We start from the raw sequence: 18,048 nt of genomic DNA, 5'->3' as shown, positions 1-18,048 counted from the left end.
TCGCCCCATCCACAACTCACTGGTGTCGCAGCTTGGCTCTACTTCCAAGGCAAACTTCTCTGCTGTGAATTCCAATCAGGGTTCAACTCTACTGCTCCGATTACTACGGAGACTTCGCTGCCCCTCAGATATTCTGGTGTTCGGTTAACCCAATGGATGTAAAGAGGATCTTCATCCACCTCTTCAGGAATGGCCCAGCTTGGCACCAGTTCCCCCTGTGCAACTGCTGCAGAATGGAGCCCCGGCTCCGACGCCAGCCACAGGACTCAATCCCAGCCTCACAAGGGTGTCCATCCCAGTGCACTCTGCTTCCAACGATCTGCCACAGCTCCCGCTACTGCCACGCATCTCCTGTCGCGCAGCTTCACCTGACCCCATGTGTGGGCCCTTGAAGGTAGTTGCCCGACTTTCACATGAGTAATTAGTTGGACATGCCTGACCTTCACAGTACTCTGTAGGCCTCTTCCTCGTCCCAGTACTAGAGTGGTGAAAGGAGTTACTGGTGTTCACTACTCCTAGTCTCCTCTTCGTCTCATTATCATGGGAAATATGTGGAAAAATGTGGGGAGATGTTTGACAATAGCTTGCAAAGGCCGGGAAGGGTTAGGTCGGTCTTCAATATGGAAAGGGGGATACCATGTCTCGCCTGGGAGCACCCCACTCCCAATCCCCAAGAACCCTCCACCCAAGTGCTCCTCCCTCGCTTCTCCACCCCCATGGTCAGGATGCAAAAGCGATGGCCTTTCCCTGGCCACCTGAGAAGAGGATCCAGGGGGAGTAGAAGTGAGAATACCCCCAGGTTTCTCACATCTCCTTTTGGTGAAAGTGTATATATGTCATATATGGTTTTCAGTGGTAATATTTACCTGTGATTTTTGAATGCTTAGTGTGTAACTAAAGGCTAATAAATGACTATCTGTATATGCTTACTGTATACATTGAATTACTGGTGTTGGTCTGTATGGACTCATTGTAGCCCTAGAACACTCAGTTTTCCCGACACTACGCCTTGACTGCTCAGCTACCTTACCATGATTGGGTTTTGGCTAACCTCTCAGTGTCTTTCCTGTTTCCCATAAATAGGGTCTCCTCTCAAAATCCTCCCACTAAGCCGGATTTGGAAAATCCATCTCAACATCCACCAATACAGCCCGGGGGGAACTCTGATGGCTCTATAACCTAACATTATCCTTCTAGTATCTACTACTTATGCCACAAATCTCATGCTTCAAACATCAAAAGCACAATACTGCTAAATAATTCACCTGTTTGATCTGTGATGCAGGGTAGAGGATTCAATAGGCAGTCAAGTTTAAGCACTGCGTCTGAAGGGGGGGCTGTCCAGAGCCGAGTGAAACCTAGGCTGCCAACATCTTCTACGAGCCCCTCTCCGACTGTTTAGGGATGGTAGAGTTCATCCCTCAGGCAGTGAGGTCCCCAAGAGTAAATTAGTGCTTTGAGGTTGGCAGAGAGTGTATTGCAAGGTTTGGACATCTGTTAGAAAGCCGTAAATACATTTTAGATTATATAGTATTAGGGCACTCAATTTGCTGCAGAAGATGGAATTAGTCAAAAAGTTACTTTTATCCCTACCACCTATCACAGCGGGTTTATTTTATTTTTGAAGGATTGCTTGATCCTGCCAGTGGCAGCAAGCAAGCAAAGATAGCGCATATGATTACCCATACCAGGTTTGATGAAGCAAGAAACAGGGGCTTTTCGAAGTCCTAGATTTTGGCGGCATTCTGGATTGTTATTTGATGTTGGAGAGGTATTAGGCTGTGCAGGTTGGTGGACCAGGGAGAAGAGGTGGTGAATGGAGAAACTGATGTGTGAAAAAGATGGGACATCAGAGAATCACGGTCTGGATTTTTAGACTCTGGCCTGGGGAGACAGACGAATAGTCAGGATGCACAGGGTTTCCAAGGGGGTCGGCCCTACTACCCAGCGTCCGCATGGGTACATAGGATGGTACGATGACAAACCAGGATTGCCAGCTTTAGAAGTTGGCCAAAAGGTCTTAAAATTGCTATCCTGGAACTTGTAGGGCAAGCAACACCTTTTTACCAACCTGGAGACTATTTCGGCTTTGAGAAATGGCAGTTTGGTCTTTTTTACAAGAAACATGGCTGACCACCCTTGCCCTGTTAGAGGGTTTTTGTATTATTTTTTTTTCCCAAGCAGCTAAACCTAGCAGGGGTGGGGACGACCAGCAGGGGGGTCTGGTTACTGCTATTCATACAGAATAGGGTTTGACCGCCTGAGAGTGTTTGAATTTCCTTGATGGGATACTAGCTGTAGAGGTTTCAATCCCTGGAGAACATTTTTGTCTCTGGTTGGTTAATATCAATTGGGATAAGGTTGTCTGTCAAATGGATGAATTCATTCAATCTCTGACCAATTTCCTATCCTGTTGGCAGTCAAAGACTGGGTTCCGCCAGGTTATCTTGGGGGCTAGAAGGGATTTCAATCCTAACTGCCTGCTGCAGGATTCTGTGTTGGACCTAGGGGATACACGGTTTGCCCGCCCTTTCTGGATTTTAAATCCCAGGCAGGAATGTTATGGCTTGGTGCCTTGGCTTCCTTGGGTTTGAAGCCTTTGAACAGGCAGATCGGCGATCTCGAGAGGGGCCACTCTACATGGTTCTGCGGTGCTAGTGAGTACACCCTGGACTATATTTTTGTGGGACAAGATCTTTCAAGCTGTGCTTGGATTTTAGCATAACCAAGAATGCGTGGAGTGATCATGGTATTTTGACTGCCACTTTTATACTGGAATTTAAGTGTAAAGAGCAATTGGTGGTTGGCCGGACAGACCCGACTGTTTCCACAGGATGTAACAGAATTAGGTGGTCTCTGCGCAATATCGGGACCCTAAACAAAATTCTAAATGGTGTGATGAATTCGTACACTTTAGAATGGAAAATGTTTTTAACACGGACCAATTTAATCGGACAATTCAGGCAGTAATGTCAGACCTATTAAAGTCTGGTGGCCCAGGCCTAAGTAAACGTCCCAACTCTCATCTGCACACCTATGAGGAATCTGTGGCCTTAATGAAATCCACCACTAGTCGTGAAAACAGAGCAATCAGGCGATCTAGTGCTTCGCGGCTTTCACAGGTTGCCCCGATTATGCTAATAAAACAAAAATTCAAGAACTTCTGTACATTTAAGAAAGCTTCCCTAGTTCTTAAGAACAAATGTTACAGGCGATTATTAACAAAGATGTGGGGGCGTTCTGGTCGTTGATTAATGGCAATGATGTCCCCCTTATCCTTTCGCAGTCCAATACAGTGATGGAGAAAGAATGGGTCCGTTTTCTTTCAGAACGTATTCTGTGGGTAAAGCCAAATAGGAATTTCCTATTCTTAAGCATTCACTGAAGGTCCACATGAGGTTCAGGTTGAGGGTCGATGCAGGAAGAGTATTTGATCCAATTAAATCATGTAAGCCCTCTAGGTCAGCCGGGCCAAACCGATTGACCAACAATACCCAAAGGGCAGATTCTTTTAACTGGACAAATGCTCTAGTTATTTTGTTTACCAGCATAATCAAGTTGAATACTTTTCCTCCTACATCCAGGCAGACTGCTTTTGTTGTCCCTATATTTAAGAGGGATGAAAGATCCAATCCAAAGAATTATAGACCCATTTCGCTTTTGGATTCGGACAGTAAGATCTTTGCATCCCTCCTACTTATCAATCTAGAAGAATGGTCTACTTCGATAATTATGGTTTAGACACAAGGAACTTTTTAGGCGATATCAATCTAGTGTACCCCCGCGACCAGAGTCAAATTAAATTTGAAGTGTGTCGCATTGGTGGATGAGAACAACCGGAGAGCTTGAGTTCCTCCACTCCGTTTAAAAAGTATTTTGTAAAAGTGTATTCCCATTCACCCTTTACTGCGCCACATTGTCGCGCAGTAAAGGGTGGATGGAATACACTTCTACAAAATACTTCGATAATTAGGTTTTCGAAATTCCAGAGCGGCTTTCGAAAAGCCCATTCCACTAACATTAATGAGCTGGTGGTAATGGCCATCCAGGAACTGTCTTGGTCGTGGTCGTGTAAAATGGCATCTATTTACGTCACGCCAATAGATCTATCCGGGGCCTTCAATCGAGTGGAAGTTGGATTGTTGGGGAATACCAAGAGGTTTGTTAAAACTCATTATTGGCCTCCACGAGAATTCAGGAGTACGGGTCCGTTTGAACAGGGAAGGTCTGCTCATATTTCAACCACCTCTGGTCTGAAGCAGGGATGCTCTTTGCTGCCCTCCCTCTTCAATTTATATGTATTAGATGTGAATGACTAAGCTCCGTCTGCTTTTTTGTTTTTGTTTTGCCTAAGCTGGGGAAAGTCAAAATTCTGTGGCTAGCATTCGCAGATGATTTTCTACTGTTTAGATAATTTAAGAGCGGGCAAAAAGGAGGTTATTAGCTTCTTTCTACAAGCTAAAAACGAAAATTCTTGTCTTCAGTCGCAGTAGGAAAAGTATCCCTCTGGTGTGGCCCTCAGAACACGGGTCTCTGGCCTTCGCCCAGTATGATCTATTTAGGCTTTTTTTATTTCCACTGCTCCAGCCTTTGACAACCATCGTCAAATTTTCATGCACTTGCACGTTCTTAATGTACTGGGCCTAGTAAGACCGTTGTTTTTATACTCCCTTGTTCCCCTCCCTTTGCTTGGTCGCGCTCTGAAACATTTGTGTATGAGCGCGATATAAATAAAATATCGTATTGTGTGCTCTGTCCAAGGAGCGTTTGACTGCACACTAACTTTGTTTTTTCAGCACCAGCACTGCGAGCGAGCAAGGCATGCTCTAGCTCTTGCTGGATTCTGCTTCCTGGAGGAGGTGGACCCGGAGACCAGCACGTGACTGATCACATGACTTATCATCTACTTCTCCCCGACACATCCACCCTTGCGGCACTAAGCCCGTCGGAGCAAAGGGCGCCGACTGTTGTGCGACTGTTTGGCGCTGAAGGTGCACGACACGAAGGAGGAGGATCGACATCATAAACCCCCTTACCTGTGGATTCGTCCTTGTGCTGGTCGTGGGTGGTGTGTGACGTGAGCTACGAGTATGGGGCCTCTGTCTGTATTACGAGCTACGAACGCCGCCTCCTCGCTTACGAGAGCTTGATTGAGACGGCTTCACTCAGCTCCTGCGAGATATCAACCAGAAAAGATATCAAATCTGGACGGTAAGAACAGTACTAATAGTACGATTAAATGCAGTGATGTCAATGAAGTCAAGATATGTAGTATATTTTCATCACTAAGTAAACATGCTTCATTGAGAAAGGCATGCGGAACACTAGCCCCGATCCCTGACGGTTCTAACCCACCTCTTGTTCTTCAAGCGCCTCACGCAACCGAAATTCAATCTGCCGCTACGAGTTCTGATGACGAGGCCAGCATCCCCCGAGTGAGCACACCAACCAGCCTGTCTCCAGTGACTCCGTTGGTTCCTGACTTTGTGGTGGGTGATGTACTCAATGTGGCCGCCCAGGTTGAGCTGAGGGAGTGTTCGACGCTGTTGCCTGGGGACACTGACGAAGGTAAGCAGCAGTCGTCCTCCCTCCAGCAGCATTCGGTTAATGCTCACGACGCCCTCGAGGTGCATTTAGAAGACGGTGAGAAGGGGACCTTGGGAAAAAGATCAAGAGAAATCTGCCAAAGAAATTGAACTAACTTCGGATCACAAAGAATTAGAAATTGAGATGCCGTGTTGCTGCGGAGGGGCTTATGCCCTGAGTGCAACAAACTTAAGCAACTCGGCTGCAGGACATAACCAGATTAAACAATGTAGTTATACGGAAATGATGCTGCCTCATACTAATGCCTCAAACACACATGGGAAGCTGTCAAAAACACTCCAATCCCCATTGCGAGCTCCTGTAGAGATCGAGGTAGAACCACAAACAAACTATTAATATAGGTGGAACAGAGAATGTTGACCAGAGTAACTTAAACGATGCACTATTAAAAAGGTGCCATAAGCAGCCATTAAATACCAACACAAACTTTAACCCGAACCTGGACAGCGAGGTGTTTGTGCCAGCAGATGAACACACCTTTGGTACATCCCAGTCAGAAAACTTGTTGGAATTACCGTCTAAAATTCCAATGATTGAACGGCGTAACTCGTTCTTGGCAGACAAAATAATTGCCGATTTAAAAAATATCAATGCAAAGCTCAATGTTTCAAAGCCTCAACAATCGGTGAGAGAATTAACAAACAAAAATTTGAATCGCCCAAATAAGCGAAGAAGAATTGGATTTAGTACCAGTACTTTCTCAGTTGCTTGCTCACAGAAGCGAACGACTGCAAATGTTACCCTACATAAAAAAAACACAATTAATACATAAGGAAGCTATCATTACAAAAAGGAGTGGGCAAAATCTAACTCCAAATAAGATCTGAGACTCCTCTGATACAACCGATGAGTACTACTGAATCAGGTTCCTCACTTGCCGAAAGAGAGTTTCCAAAAATAAGAAGACAGAACCTTATAAGGAACCAAAAAAGGACAAATAACCAGCAAGATTCCCAGATGGATTGTTTCAAATTGGTCGAGCAAGTGATTAATCAGCTTTGACCAAACATTATTTCTGCACTGCCTATAACCGTTGCACCTCTAATCAAGCTCTATGAACATATAAATGAGAGCTTAGACGAACAAATTTCGCCAATGGCCTTAGTTAATGCTAAACTGATAAGGATGCAATGTGTGCAACAAGAGGAGAAACAACAACTAGACTACAGCAAAAGGAATAATGATGCTTTTGTTGCTCATGTGAAGGAACAACTGAAAAACAGTGCAGATGATAAATGTCTGCTTGCCGAAGTGGCACGAGAAGCGTTAGCAATCCTAAAAAGACATCAAACAATGAATGATGAGAAGCCTCCTCATGACGAGGTAGCTGAAAAACCATTAGAAGAAACAAGAGAAAAAAATGGAGGTATTCCAAGTTTCAACAAAAAATGAAAGTAAATTTACTGATCAAATATTTACTACTACTGTTGAAAATACAAAGAATATAGATGTGCTAACAACATCAGCAACTCCGATCACTGTCGATCTTACAGAGCCCGATAAGAATATCAAAAAGAATTTAGACGATATAACTCCTATTTATAAACAAGTAAGAAAAGAGGACATCTTCCGAGAAAATAGTGAGGACGATGTGGAGAACAGTCAACCGTCAACCTCTGCAAATGCCGAAGGTTTGGTCGGTCAAGTCTTGTCGTCAGGACAACTAAATCCGGAAGAATCCTTGAGGACAAATGAAACTTTCGCCATCTTTGATAAAAACAAAAGAGATTTAGCGAATAAAAGTGATTGGAAGGAAACTAAATGTAATAGACAAAGAAGATAAAAAATATGGCAAACAAAAAGAAAGTAAATGCAAAAAATTCATGCAAATTTTTGAGGAATATTAAATCTTTAAACGTCACAATACAAACAGCTTCAAATAATCTGATAGAAAGATCCCTGGTCCGTACAGCATCAGTGATAACAGAAATTCCAGGGAATAAACAGCAAGTTGAGAATAAAAACGAGATGGTCATAGAAGCTTCGGATGACGAAGAAAAGATTCTGGAGGAGTTAGCAAACTTGTCTACATATGACTCTAAGAGTTGCGACTCAACTGTGATGACGAAGAAGACATAGAAGACAAGATGATGTCCGACTGGCATATGAGTAATTATCAGGAAAAACCTCAAACAAAAAGGAACGACTCAGATAAGAACTTGTACAATAGAGTTGACATCAGAAAAAGAACAAAAAAAGTAGTTGAAAATCTACCATCAGAAGACATAGAAGTTGTACAAAAAAAGTACTTGACCCTTGATGAACGATGGGCAGTAAATAGCAGTAAGCAGCGACAAACTGCTACTTCTATACTGGTCATTCAACCAGAGTTGAAAATGGAAGATACTTGGACAAACAAAGATACCTTAATCGGAGCAGATTGGCCTCCTAATAAGTGGAAACGACCGACAAAGATTCAAGAGAAAATTGGAGAGACGATAAGAAAGTGCCTTTTATAAAACAAAAGCAGTCTTCACAAAAAAAACAGCAGGACATAGTCTCAAATTTGAAAGAAAACGCCAATCCGATGATGGACTCATCCTAAATCGATATAATGAACTACACCTCTTGAACTACCTACCACAACTTTGTTCGATAACCACGAATGATATAAAAACTGTCGAATTTAGAAATGATACGATAACAGATCGAGTATTATTGCACATCTATTCAAGAGCGATTAGAGACATAGTACAAAACACCAATTAATTGATGGCTTTAGGCTTCGGAATAAGTGAACCATGGGGTGACTCTTCAAATATAAGAAATCAACCACAGTCAGCTCAGCAATCTAAAAGCAAGGGGGTGAATGGTAGTGAAAGATCAATTCCTGTAAATACAAAGGTTTGCTTTGTTGAAAATTACAAAGATATTGAAGATGAAACTGACTTAATAAATGATAAAGTCAGTTTTGAACCAAAAAAAAAGATCAAAATCACTCTTGCATGTAAAGATTCAGGGGATTGTAACCAAAACCCCATTAATAAAACCGAGAGAATTACTTGGAAAAGTGGCGTTGGGTGTCCGCTGCTTTGAACTCTCAAAATACGAAATAATGCCAGGCCAAAAGTAATTTAGAATCGACGTCGATTGGTTCTTGGAACACACGTGGTTTTATGCACTTGTTTAACAATAGTCTGAGAAGCATCGGAAATTTACATGTAATATGTCTCCAAGAGACATGGCTCTTGAACCAACCGAATGTTGAAGGCTATGAAATAGCATGGAATCCGGCCATTAAACAAGCCAAAAGCAGGCCAATGGGCGGCCTTCTAGTATTGGTAAAACGAGAACAAGGCCTGAGAATATTAAATTCAGCATACATTCAATATTTGATTATTGCATTAGAGAAAGAGAATACAACAAGAATGGTTAATAAGCTACACATAATCTATATTGGCAGCATGAATCGACCGATGAATGGGAGTACATGGACGCGGTGGGGGATCTTATTGACTCAATATTGTCTAGTGAGAAGAATACAAGGATATTACTCTGTGGCGATCTGAACATAGAGTGCCTAAATTCACAAATATCAGCCGAATCGGACAGGGCAAAATCTCTCCTAAAGAAAAGTCGGCTGACCATTTCATGGGCAGAAGAGATGGAGGCCTGAGAAATGACCATCTTAAACAGAAACATTAAAGGAGATATCCCTCCTAAATCAACTTGGCGAAATCAAAAATGTGAGAGGACTCTTGATTATTTTTTTGTGTCAGAAAATTTGATAAGAAATGTATCCGAGCTTAATGTAATCAAGATGCAACAGAGTGATCATGACCTAGTCCAAATCACTCTCTTAGGAGTGACGTTGACTAAGGAAGAACGATGGAAGTGTGATATCGTTATTACATCTGGAAGAAATCGTCTGAAAATTAAAGAAGGACAGATTTTGAACATGGCTGAACAGTTAGCAAGTGAAAATGCTACTAGAGATGCTGATTCAATAGAATATCCTGCATTATTGAGGGCATACACTGAAATCCCCAAGGAAAGAAAGAACAGAAATTTTAAGCAAAATCATGTATATGATAAAGCAATTGTGGAAAGAAAACGTGAACTGCGGAAAACAATTAGGTTTATATCGAAACAGCAAGCGTCTAATTACTTAGACCAAAAAAAGAAAGCACAAAACCAATATAAAAACTGGTTGCGTTCACATAAAAGTATTATGATCCAGAACGATGCTGAAAACATGTTACAAATTCTAACAAATAAGAATACTCGCTCTTTCTGGGAAGTAATCAATAATATGACCATCCCACAAGGCGCTATCCAGAATAACATGGTAACCGAAAAAAGCTGGATAGAGCATTTTGGAAAGCAGTTTGCTAAAAATAAAGATACACAATTCCAAGACCAACAAAATGAACTTAAAAAATGGGACATTACTATTGATAAAATGGACATCCTGGAAAATATCAAAAGATTAAGCTTGTCAAGGGCACCTGGTCCTGACGGTCTAACAAACCAGATGCTAAAACTCCATCCAGAAGCATGGACAGAATTTTCGGACACGTTGTTCAGAAAAATCATGGCTGATAGAAGAATTCCCAAATCCTGGAAATCGGCTATTATCGTGCCTGTTTTTAACAAAGGAATAAGAACTGATCCAAAAAATTACAGGCCGATTGCACTGCTGAATGTTATAGGGAAAATCTTTGCAACGCAATTATTGATCCAATTGACACACTGGATAAACACAGCAGAAGTTGCCGATATGCGTCAAACAGGCTGTGTTCTAAAATTATTATTAATTAACCTGCTAAAGATGGAGGCCGTAAGGACAAAATCAAGAGTATACTTGGCCTTCGTAGATTTGGCTCACGCGTTTGATTCTATTGATCGCAAGCTATTATGGAGTAAACTTAGCAATTAGGGGTGTCCAGACAGTTTGCTTGCTGCCATCAGAGAATTATACTCCGGAACAATGATAAGGGTCAGGCTGGACACTTTCGGCAGTGATTGAAACCACCAGAGGGGTAAAACAGGGGATCCCATCTAGGAGCAACATTATTTAGTACATTCATTTCAGACATAGGGCGAACCCTAGAAACTACAAGATAATTTGACCCAAAGATATATGGAAATAAATTGGGATATATCCTTTATGCAGATTATATTGTGCTAATTGACTCGACCCCAATCGGCCTACAGAGGAAATTAACAGCTTTGAAGGAATACACTGACGCGAATGGTCTTGTTATCAATCCAACGAAAACAGAAATATTAGTTCTCCAAAACCTCGTAGGAGCTAGTAAGTCAAAGAACTTTACTTGGAAAATTGATACAAAATCTATTCGACCTACTTTAGAATCACAATATCTTGGAGTTATGATAAATTCACGGTTAAATGACGACAATATGGTCGAGAAATTAAGAAGGAAATGTACAAATCTGGCTGCCCAGGGATATATCGTGAACAAGAAATATGGAAAGTTCACAAAGCCAGTAATAGAATTTTATAAATCTAAAGTCATCCCTGCACTAATATTTGGTGCTGAGGCAATGTTGGGTTGCCCATCGGAGATCTGGCCATTTTGTGAAAATTCTTTTTGGAGTAAGGTACTAACATTGCCTAGAGGAACACCAACTGCCTGCATTAGATTTGAGTTGGGATTGATATCTATTAATGCAAAAGTCACATGGAATATGCTATCAACATATAGAAAAGTCGTGACAGCTGAAGACCATTCACAGTACCAGATTTTGCAGACTAATGTAAAACACCTTGATAACTCAATTGTGAATAAGTGGAAACAATCCTGTGAAACCATATTGAAGCAATTAAAAGTGCACTCAACTGTATTGATCCAAAACCCGAACGCAGTAAAAAAAAAAAAACTGTGGGATCAAGATAAAAAAAAAAACTGTGGGATCAAGATTGGTGCGAAAATCAAGATCAAAGGTCACTCCACAGATGTATGGACTAAGTCGCACCTGAAGCACGAGCCATGAACGTTCTTCCTAAATACTTAGAAAAATGTCCATGCTTTAAAGTTTCGAATGAACCTGTTTCCAACTAAGGCAGTTATGAACATAAGGAAAAAGGAAAAAGACCCTGAACTAGAGTGTCGATTTTGTAAAACTGAGAAAGAGACACTAAAACATCTAGTGCTATACTGCAATAAATTACAAGACGAAAGGACTCTCGATCTAGGTCCCGAAATGCTAAAAAGACCGTCCTTGAATGATGACGACTGGTGGATTATGCTTTCAGAGGGTCCCGATGAGAAATTAGTCTTCGCTTTAACACTTCTTTTGGAAAAAATAGAAATTAAAATGTTATAACATCAAATAAGCTGAAATTATCTAAAGTTATGATTGATGAAATTAGCTTGAAAGTATATATTTATTTATTATATACAAATATTAATGTTACTCTTGAAAGTGAATCTTAAAGTAAGTGATGATTTGTAAACATTTTAAAGGTTTGTAATGAACTATAAAAAATAAAAATAAATAAAAATAAAATAAAAAAATATATCATAAATTCTCACCCAGAAGACGCTTAACCAACTGTTCTTGATGAACAAAAAATGCGGCTGCTATTCCATCAAGCCAACGTTACATTTTTACGAAGGCAAATTTGTCCCTAAAATTATATAAAGGACTGCGATTATATTTTAAGGTCGTCCCCAAATGGCTGGACCGTACTGAAGGCAAAACATGGAGGATATTGGGTGGTTCCAATTTTGCTCCAATCGTTGCTATTAGATTCGAGTTAGGGCTAATTTCCATCAAGGCTCGGGTTCAATGGAACACTTTGCAGTTGTATTTGAAACAACTTTTTCCTCTCCTGGATTTTATTTTGTGGAATCAGCATACCCCATTTTATGTGGAGTGCTAAAGGGGCAAATGTATCCCTTTTTCCAGTTCTCCTGTAATTTTCTAGATTATCTGAGTGGCCGGTGGCAGTGGATATTTTCTACCAATTGTTAGTGAAACTTACATGCAGGCTGCGGTAAGGGCCTCATGGATCACCCTTTTACTAAAATGGTGCCAGTCTTCTTTTTTTGCTAGCTATTCATGACTTGTCCTTTGAGCCTTCTTCTGCCGTCCTGGGTGGGGGAGGTCCTGCTCACTCTTTTGCCTTTGCCGGGCTTCCCGAAGGTGCCAGCATGTCTGGGAGGACAGGAAGCTGGCAGTGCACTGAAACTTTGCATGTCAACAGGGATGATCCAGACCAGATGACTTCCTCCCTTACACTGGTGGGACCAACCAGTCTCAAGACAATCGGCATTTTGAGCCGTCCCTTGAAGAACTGTGACATGCTGGGCTGCAATTTTCCAATACCCTGGGACCTGGACCAACATGCTGTGCAGCGTCTCCGCAAGCGCGGTTTCGGCTGGAACTTCGTGGGCATCCTGCTGGACCTAGAGTGACTTTTCCCCACTCCGAGGCAGACCTTTCCCCACTCCTGACTTCCCAGTCAGGCACCAAGAAATGGAGAGAAGCCTGCCGTGTGACAACTGTTGCTGAACCGAAGCATGTGTCGAGTCCCAAAAGCCAACATGAGAAAAACACCTGCTGGGTGTCCCATCACAAGCTGACCCTCTGATCCCGCCAAAGGCTCCTTCTTCAGCGTCCAGGCCAAGAATCCAAACAGGAGCTCCAGTCGCCTCACCTGGGTACCCACCGGTGATGATATCTTCTTTCTTCATGAAAACGTACGGTGCGGCTCCTAGGTGCTCACTTGGCTGCTTGCTGCGTTAAATCGGACTCCTCCTGAGCTTTCTGAGACACACTGTTGTGGACACCCCAACTGTGTTCTCTCAATCCCTCAGGGGGTCTGCCCGTCCTCGCTGAACCACCTTTAAACGTTACATTTTACCTAGCTGCAACATAGAAGAAACCTACTATTTTGACATCTTTGGCAAGGTCTGCCTTTCCTTGTTCTTCCAGCCAGGGACCTTGTTCACCCAGTGTCCCCACTGACTTTGAGACTCATTCCCAGTTAGGGCTGGACTTTCTAAAGTATAGGTTACCTAAAAGTACTTACCAGTATCTGTATTGCTTACTTTAAATGTTGGTTAGGTGCATTATTGACTTTAGGTGTGCCCCGAGGTCTTTGTACTTACCTACAGCCCTTCTCCATCCTAGACTAAGCCCTAAGCCTGGCTGCTCGAGTTGGAGCCCTGTACCTCTAAGGGTTTAGACTTCTCCAGTCCTACCATTGGTGGACATCAGTAAAACTCCCTAAGAGGGGAAGGGAAAGGGGGGGGGGGAGTGAGTGAGATATATCTGCATAGCTGGAAGTATATACCCACCTAGCAAGCCAACATTAGTAATCAACTCAGGTTGGGGCAGGACCCAAACGACAGGGAAGTGGTAACAAGCAGTGCTGTGTTGGATACAGACATGAATCTAGTACTGAATGCGGTGGGATAAACCTGAATCATTCAAGCCTTCTTCCCAAGGGGGATCCACCTCCTTGGAGGCGGGAGGGGATCCCCACAAAGCAAAACACTCCATAGGGGTCTGGAGAGACCCTGCCCACCCCCCTAGGGTAATTGGACTTGGAGACCAGGGTGGCTTGGGCTCTCCACCCTCTGTACTCTGCAGCGTTCTGTGGCCTCTGGGATTCCTGCACCCGCTACTTTGGAGTTGTGCTCCTACCTCCAGGCTGGACTGGCTCAACGCTACATCACAGGTTTCCGCTATGTGCGCCCTTCCTCTAGCTGAGCCTCCTGCAGAGGTTGGTCCCCTCCCAACGATGTTTCTCTCCTTGCAGGTAAGGGTCTCTGCCTTTTTACATTCCTCTGTGCTATGAGAGATGCAAGTACATTGGCTCCTAGACTCGGCCAGCAAGGTGGTGACAGCAGACAACCCAAGTACATTTAAAGGCTGATGAACATAATAATTGGGTTCAATCCCCATGAAGCGGTTAGGACTGATCTATAATCTGGCCCGGGGAACAGATGGTGAGGTGAGGATAGCTCAGCGGCAACGTGCACGCCTTGGAAACAAGATGACACGGAGCAACACAGGTTCGATCCCCAGGTCCGCGCTTAGAAAACCTCCGGTTGTTTAAGCGCATTATAAATACCCAACTAGGAGAAAATAAAAAAGAAATTACGAACTAAAAAACAATTCTGTAACAGCACCTCGATGCCCGCGGGCTGTGTGAGAAAATGCTAAATAAATAAATAAATAAATGTATAGAAGGCCAACCTATATTGTGACAGGGACAACTCTGGGAGCTGTAGCCAAAACAGTTCAAGGTAGCAACGACGAGTGGTCTAGGTTAAGTCTCAAGAGGTGTAGAGCTTGTAAAGGGTACACAATAAGTACACACAATGGGAGTCACAAATTACACTTAGACATATGTATAAAAATACAGTTATTTATGGCCAACCAACACTATGAAAAATGACTACTAAGGTAGAAGTATCACACAACACTAAAAATAGAATACATATATACAGTAACTAGAGTAGGGCATAATACAGATCAAACCCCTGTAAGGCAAAGTACAGATTTAGTGTATGTACTACAGGTCCACAAAGAATTAGGCCTAGCTTCAAAAGTCCTTGAAGGCAGGGTCTCTGGGGTCCAGTGAATGATTCCAAGGGTTAGAGGTCAAGTTATACTAGTCAACTAAAGTGTCCCCAACTTTCCGAAGGCTTGCACAAGCAAGCAATGGCAAAGTCAAAGTGTTATAAAAGTTTGTAAAAGTTAGACAAACTTTTAAAGGGAGTTTAAGGGACAGTTAAGAACCACTGTAACTCACCCCCTGTACTCCGATTCTTCACAGGACTCGACAGGTCGAGGGAAGAAGGTCCGAGGTCGCTTTTACTGCTGTCAGCCTCAGCCCTTGATTCGCAGGGGTAGCACGTTCTAGCAGATCTCCGGTCCGTGTCTTGGCTGGTGTTTCAGACGGCAGTCACTGCAGCACAGCGACGCAAAGGGACTCACTTGTCACGGTCAGACTTTACCTCCTATTTCAGGTCCCCTTGATGCTAGGACTGCTGAGCCAAGTCTTGTAGGTCACACTAAGGGTCACACTAAGGGTCAAACTAAGGGTCAAACTAAGGGTCAAACTAAGGGTCAAACTAAGGGTCAAACTAAGGGTCAAACTAAGGGTCAAACTAAGGGTCAAACTAAGGGTCAAACTAAGGGTCCACGCTCCCCCCCCCCCCTCCCAAGTTACAGGCCTCAACTCGGAACGGCAAAGACACAGTAGCCCAAACTCAGAGCTGGTCAGCTAGAGGGCGGTCCTGCAGCACTTCCGAAACCTCTTCTTCACATGGTATGGAGCAGACGTCAGGAATGGATGGTCCCTGCATTCCAAGGTTTGCAGCTCCCTCGCAGGACTTCAGGAGATCGACAGCAAAACAGGGCTCTTCCAGGACAGCAGCAGAAGGTAGTCGCCAGGTTTCCTATGGACGGGTCTCCAGTCTCCTCACAGGTCTCACCGGAAGTCAGACTCCCTCAGGTTACTCCAGGTTCTCTCTAGGGTGGGTGTAGAGGTCCTCTTATCCCAAAATCCAGGCAAGAGCAGAAACTCCCAATAGCAGAACTAGACTCACACACACACCCCAGCAGTGGTCCAATCAGAACCACTAGCGGGACCACTTATGCATAACACTCACACACTGAAACCAGTTTGTGGATTGGGACCGGACAGTCCCAGCCAGATCCTGGCAGAAAACACATAGCCCTCCAGTAGCCCGCCAAAAGTCTCCGCTTTCCCGGGCACTGGAAGTCCATATATGGATTTTCCTGGCCAAACAGGCCAGAAAGAAGGCTAAAAGACAAGATGGCCAAAGGACAAGCGAAAAACCATGTGGCATGGCCATGTTTGGTTACTAGCCACAGTTAGTAGACAAACGCGGTAGCACCAAAAAAATAAAAAAATAAAAAAGTCACTGCTGCCACCAGCTTGTCCATTTAGCACACCTAGAGTAACCAGAAATCCTCTGAGTGTTAGTCTAGGGCAAAAACCCAAAATGTATCCCATTGTACGGTTTTGTAAGATTCATGGTACAATGATAAAAGTTACAAAGGTTACCAAAGTAGTAACATCAGTATCAAGGCTAAGGTAAACAATGTTTCCGACAGCCTGAAAAACAGGTCAGTTAACCCATAACAGATGAGCAAAAGCCAGTGTAGTGAAGCTGGAGGTTTCACGGCACAACAGTAGATCAGATTAAAAAATAAGAAGCAAAACGTTTGGGGGTCCATAAAAATAGAAGGACAGGTGCAGTAAAGAGAAATATACACAAACATAAAACATGATATAGCAAAGAACAAAAACTGGTTCAGTAGCACTAATGTGCTTATTAGCGTATTTAAATCTCAATAATGCACATCAAAAGAATTTTTAAGTCATGTTAGTACTCAATGGTGATTTCAGATAATATCACATAGAATTTATTCCCAAGGAAAAGTCCCCATATTTGCTATGATGTCCATTTTAATATGTATTATAGAATAAAATTGAATATATGTTTGTAATCCAAACCTTTTTTTTCATCTTTTGCCATTTGTTCCACATAAGATGATACGTTGCAGTCACCCACTGTGAGCTTGAATTCCCAACCTTTACGCGACATTAGTAGGTAGCTCGTTGTGGACTTTGTGTTTTTCCACTGTTTTGCAGTCCTTCCCCAATGAGCCCCTAGCAAAAAAAAAGGACTTAACTTGATCTGATACCATTTTCCCGGGTTACAGATACAGACCCAGGCACAAGGGTTGCCAGGAGGCAGTGCAGGTGTGTGGCTGGGTGGGCAGGGACCTGGGCCCAAACATCAGAGGGTAACCAGGTGCCAGCTGCCGAAGCAGACACATCAGCAGGGGAGAGGAAGAGCAAAGGCAGAAGCAAAGAGGAAGGTCTTGAGGTGCTTCCGGAACCGAAGATGGTTCCCCTCAAGTTTCAGAGAGGCAAGGAGGCTGTTCCAGAGGAAGGCCCCAGCCGAGGAAACACCTACCCCCAACTTGTTGCTTGGAGAAGCGACTGACACTGAGGGAGTTGGAGGTGGAGGAGCGAAGAGCTCGAGTAGGAAGGTATTTACAGAGGGAGAGTTGAAGGTATTGTGGACCCAGGCCCCAGAAAGCCTTGTGGGCAATGTAAAGGGTCTTGAATTTAATCCTTGTAGATACTGGAAGCCAATGAAGAGATTTCAGGGCTGGAGAGATACGATCCCAGGGCTTGAGACCAAAGACAAGTGTTGCAGTCCTGTTCTGTCTGAGTTGCAGAGGGCGGAGAGTAGAAGCAGGCAGTTTTAGAAAGGGGCTGTCACAATAGTCAAGCTTAGAAAGAACCAGACCTCTAGACACTGAGCTTCTGGGCGAAGAAGAGGAAAGGAAGAATACCTTGGAGGAAGTGCAGTTGGTAGTTTGACTTCTTAGAAACGTCAGAGATGTGAGGAGAAAAGGAGAATGTGTAGTCGAAGAGGTTAGTGTCATCCGCATAGCAGTTGGAGCAGAGAGCGGAAA

General features: G+C 43.3%; 1 protein-coding gene across 7 annotated transcripts in view; it reads right to left on the bottom strand.

The window, feature by feature from the left end:
• Window positions 1–18,048, bottom strand: part of STRADA (STE20 related adaptor alpha) — a 546,126-nt gene that overhangs the window by 432,993 nt on the left and 95,085 nt on the right. Inside the window, exon 1 of one of the 7 annotated variants that reach the window (XM_069634119.1) lies at window positions 5,037–5,154. The exons of the other annotated variants lie outside the window; for them this stretch is intronic. The gene's annotated coding sequence lies outside the window, so the exon portion shown is untranslated. Of the gene's footprint in view, window positions 1–5,036; window positions 5,155–18,048 lie in introns of those variants that run through there. 7 annotated transcript variants of the gene reach the window in all.

Source organism: Ambystoma mexicanum, chromosome 13 (assembly GCF_040938575.1).
Source record: "Ambystoma mexicanum isolate Mex_15411 chromosome 13, UKY_AmexF1_1, whole genome shotgun sequence".
Classification (NCBI taxonomy): domain Eukaryota; kingdom Metazoa; phylum Chordata; class Amphibia; order Caudata; family Ambystomatidae; genus Ambystoma; species Ambystoma mexicanum.
This window is presented reverse-complemented; position numbering and strand designations above follow the sequence as displayed.